The 4,805-nt window shown below is 30.8% G+C and overlaps 1 protein-coding gene and 1 long non-coding RNA gene across 14 annotated transcripts in view; both read right to left on the bottom strand.

Annotated features, from left to right (window-relative positions):
- LOC102672787 (kinesin-like protein KIF13B) overlaps window positions 1-4,805 on the bottom strand; it is a 130,034-nt gene that overhangs the window by 73,894 nt on the left and 51,335 nt on the right. The window lies entirely within an intron of this gene.
- LOC116186863 overlaps window positions 1-4,805 on the bottom strand; it is a 23,078-nt gene that overhangs the window by 15,848 nt on the left and 2,425 nt on the right. Inside the window, exon 2 of the long non-coding RNA XR_004151914.1 lies at window positions 3,853-3,864. This is a non-coding gene — a long non-coding RNA (uncharacterized LOC116186863). The remainder of the gene's footprint in view (window positions 1-3,852; window positions 3,865-4,805) is intronic.

The raw sequence follows: 4,805 nt of genomic DNA on the forward strand, positions 1-4,805 counted from the left end.
AATGATAAATGCATAAAGAATAAAATAAGTTTTTTTTTAAATTTCTTCTGACTAATTTAATATATTATTTATTAACTCACTTAGAATAATATATAATTATCAGTGAATAATAAATGAATTCTATTTATACATCCATTAGATCTAACTACTCACAAAAACTCAACAACTTTTTTTTTTTACTTCTTACTACCTTAATCATACTTTTCATCTTCATTCCAAGCTGTACAAGAACCGTGTCATAAACTTTCACGCTCAAACAACTACCAACGTTCGATCCTCTACCCACTCGTCTAACCAGTAACTTTTATACGAATTATCCAAGCGCGAGATATTCCTCTACAACGTACGAAAGTATTGCTCTGGCCAGGGGACAATCGAGACCCAGTTCTCGCGGTCAATTGCGTCCATGGAATTCGAGATTGTGAATAAACCAATTGAGACCATTGATAGGAATTAAACGAATTTCATGTTGTACCACGGAACAATAAGATACAATTGAAAAAGAGTTTTGTCAATCATGATTTGCTTATTGTTTTCCTATATACTAAATATTTTAAGTAATATAAAAAGAAATTGCCAGAAATTTTATTTATTTATTTTTTTTTAATTATCTTTGAATAGAACAAGTTTAGAGAAAGAAGAGTTTTGTCAATCATAATTTACTTATTGCTTTGTTATATACTAAATATTTTAAGTAATATAGAAAAAAATTGCCAGAAATTTTATTTAATTATTTTTTTAAATTATCTTTTAATGGAATAAGTTTAGAGAAAGAAGTTAAAAAAATACTAAAACTTATAATTTATCGAAGAAAATTTCCAAAGTATTATATTCACAAATACAAAAACTGAAATACGATGATGAAATCTTTCTCTGTAATTTTAATAGGATCATTCTTTGCACCTAACGATCTACGTGTTAGCAAAAAAAAAAAAAAATTACTCTCTATTAATTAATTCAGTTTAACGAACCATTTAAATCAGGGATAGCTTAATCTTCGAACAACTTATATATCTATCTTCGAATAATTAAAGAAGAATTACTCTCTCAAAAGACTTTCTTCATTATCGTTTTTTTTAAGAGAATCCGTGCCTTCTTCAAACACGTTCTATTTTTTTTTTTTCCACCCTTTCTTCTCTCTTCGATCTTCCCTCTTAACACCGTTTCACGAGGAAAATGGCGTTCGAAGGTTGTAACCCGATCACCACGGTGAATAATTAATTCATCTAATATTCCTTCCGGTCGAAAAACTCGGCAAGATTAATTATACATGCGAGAACGAAGCATGTTTCAAAGGGTGAGGCAAATTTAGGGTGAAACTCGGCAACACGAAGCCATTAACTCGCAACCCTTTCGCACATGGTTCATGCGATATTCTTAGAATGTTATCGATCTTTTCTTAAATTGAACCATGAATTTCATTATTTCTTTTTCGATAGAATATATTTATTTGTTACGATTAGTAACCCAATTTATTTTTCCCCGAATTCGAATTGTCTAATCGTTTGCTATGTTTTCCATAAAATATAAAATTGTTTTCGTTTTAAAACGATATAATAACTAATATTAGTATTTTTTTACCAATACATCCATAAGTAGATTGAATATAAACAATTTTGCCTCTCGAATAATTGTAATTATACAATCAATTAAATAAATGGCGAGACGTAATATTTTTAGGTAATTAAATTTAAAAGAAAGGAAAAAAAGTATCGAAATAGAGAAATACACGATACTCTAAAAATAAAACTTGCTTTAGTTACTATTCCTTCTTCGAAGAATTGAAGATCCTACGAGGGTTGGCTGTCGATCTCCTTTTCCAACAGTTTTTTTATTTTCCAACAATTCTCTCGATCCACCACCCTCGGGCGAGGGAGGGTGGCGGTTGTGTTTAACGCGAAATTTATTGCTACTACCCCGCATGTGCAATGCTCGATACGTGATGAAAATTCATGTAGAACCGACGCATGACCGCGATAATGCATAATGCAAAGGAAGCTGAGCATTGTTCGAACGCGGTTGGATCATGGCCAGAAGACGGTATGAAACGAGAGAATGGAGATATTGGAAAAATTTTGGTAAACAGATTCGAATAAATTTGGAGAGACGATTGGGGGATGTACGTTTCAAGGGGTAGATTTTTCTTAGAAAATTATAAGATGTCGATTCTTTTTTTTTTAGTAACATTTATCCGTTAATGCTCAAAAGTGAAACTTTTGATAGACTTAAGATACTTTTAAGCATTGATAAAACTAGAATTTTGTAAAGAAAAATTACTTAATTATAAACCAAAATTAATATTTTTAAAAATAATAATACAGAATCGAGTATATTTAATAGATATCCTTTATAATAATATCTCAATGATTAAAAAATTAATATAATGATTAAAAGAATTCCAAGGAAATGGCATATTCCTACTCGATCTGATATCGTGTATGTGCATACGTGTAACGTCAAAGACGATAACGTCGGTTCGACGAACTTGTCCAAGAGGAAACGTCGCTTTGAATGGGGAGGGAAAAGAAAAGTTAGCAGCAGGCGAGCGTGTGCTCTCGTGGGTCGAAGAAAAATAATCGCTTTCTACGTGTGGGTCCGCCGACAAGCGTGGGCGGCAGACAAGTTTGGGCGGATGGAAGTGAGAGAGAGAGAGAGAGAAAGAGAGAAAGAAAAGGTTCTGTATTAGGCTCGTTTAATTATCACCGATGCGTGTCATTGACGAGTTTATCGAACTTTCCTCGAGAAGTTTCATAAAAATTCTCCTTTTTTTCGTGTCTCACTTGGGAAAATCGATAATGAAGATAGTTAAAAAGATAACGGTTAATGATAATTTTCAGATATTTTGTTATTTAACTTAATAAATAAGTTATTTGAAGAAGTCTTTGATTAAGTCTTTCATATAATTTTCTCCTAAACGTAGAAGAAAGAAATTTTACTACAACTTAATAAAGAAATTTTAAAAAAATTGACTAATTCAAAAAAATTTGTTTAAACGTCTGAAAAAATTTTAATTCCTAACTTGAAAATATTTGATTTCAATCAATTAATAAACTTTTTCTAAAAATCTATTAAAACGAAACGAACCTTCAAATTCTCATTATTTCCTCATCTCCCTTAAACATTACGCAAATATTTCTAATCATCTAAATATTTTCCACTATAACCAACTACTAGAAAAAAAAACCTTAAACAATTTAAAGTTTCATTCATATTTCAAACTCGATAACTCGATAAACCGTATATAACTTATCCTTAATAAATAAGCATTTACAATCGATCCAATATAACCAACTACTAGAAAAAAAAACCTTAAACAATTTAAAGTTTCATTCATATTTCAGATTCGATAACTATAAACTTATACTTATATAACTTATCCTTAATAAATAAGCATCTGTAATCGATCATCCCCAAATATATTATACACCCCATGTATATAGAACGTGCAAAATCAAACAGATCGATAAACCGTCGCGTAATTAGCGGCAAGTGGTAGAATTGATTGGTCGATCGAAGGATTAATTCGCGACAAGATGTAATGGATGGTGGCGAAAAACGCGAGAACCGAGCCAGGAAATTGCGAAACGAGCGGCTCGTTATGGTCTGTGAACCATCGAAAATCCCCAACGGGGGTCACTAATTCGTCACTCGGTTGAAAAACGAGAATGTTGGACCGCTTTCTATGATCTCATTGTGCTCCGTGTCAACTTTAACGATTCAATGAGCCACGCTCGAACGAAAGGTTAAATGATAAATGGAAGAGACGTGTAGGGCCATCTGGGGAGGGGATGAATGATAGATTCACGATTCTTCCCCCACCCCAAAGCCGAGCAATTGCGAATACGTACGAACTATTTTTATTATCTAATTTGGAAATGTTAATTGGAAAGCATGGGTGTTTTTTATGTTTTTAAGCATTTGCCAAATCGGAATTTTGGATTTTATTTATTATGGTGAATTATTGAATAGAAGAATATTGAATAATAGGAAGATTGGATAATTCTTTTTCTTTTCACGAGTGAATGAAAATTCATGAAACGTAATAAAGAACTTTTATGGAGTGTTTAAATCTATGGAAAGTGAATTATTGCATGAATGCTAATTTTAATAATAATCCGTAAAATTTATTTATATATATTTATATATAAATAATTAAATAAAATGATTGTGTAATATTGCCATAGGGAAAGATTTGGATCGATACTTTCGATTTTTATAAATCACTACTTGCAAGTAATTAAGCTTTTTCATCCATTTCGTTGAGCTTAGTTCTCATCGTGGATGGATAAAAAAATAAACGAAATTTTATCGTGTAATTTTCTATATACATTTAATTTTATTCGATAAATACAATTGATGAAACATATAAAATTGTCATTCGAGGTTGAATAAAAATTAAACGAGAGGAAAAACTTCGTCGTTTTATACTAAAATAATTTTCAGAGGATATTCTTTTTATATTCGATTCTTTTTTACTACTAAAATAATTCCAATTTACAATATATTTGATATCTCGTTTCGTTTCGTCTCTCGCAACTTCATTAAAACTCTCGTACAAATTCAACGAAGAATCTCATTTTACAAACTCGAGATAATAAACCAAGCAGAAGAAGTTTCAAGGATTCGAGAATATTATCAAACGTAACAATTAAGAAAAAGAAGAAAAATAACAAGAAAAGAAGTTGAATAAATTGTTCATGAAAAAGAGAGAAAGAGAAAGAGAAAGAAAAAGAAAGAGAGAGAGAGAGAAAGAAAAATACCGCGTAGAATGGAGGGAAATGTGGCAAAAAAAAAAAAAAAAACCA

Source organism: Apis dorsata, unplaced genomic scaffold, assembly GCF_000469605.1.
Source record: "Apis dorsata unplaced genomic scaffold, Apis dorsata 1.3 scaffold_67, whole genome shotgun sequence".
Taxonomy (NCBI): domain Eukaryota; kingdom Metazoa; phylum Arthropoda; class Insecta; order Hymenoptera; family Apidae; genus Apis; species Apis dorsata.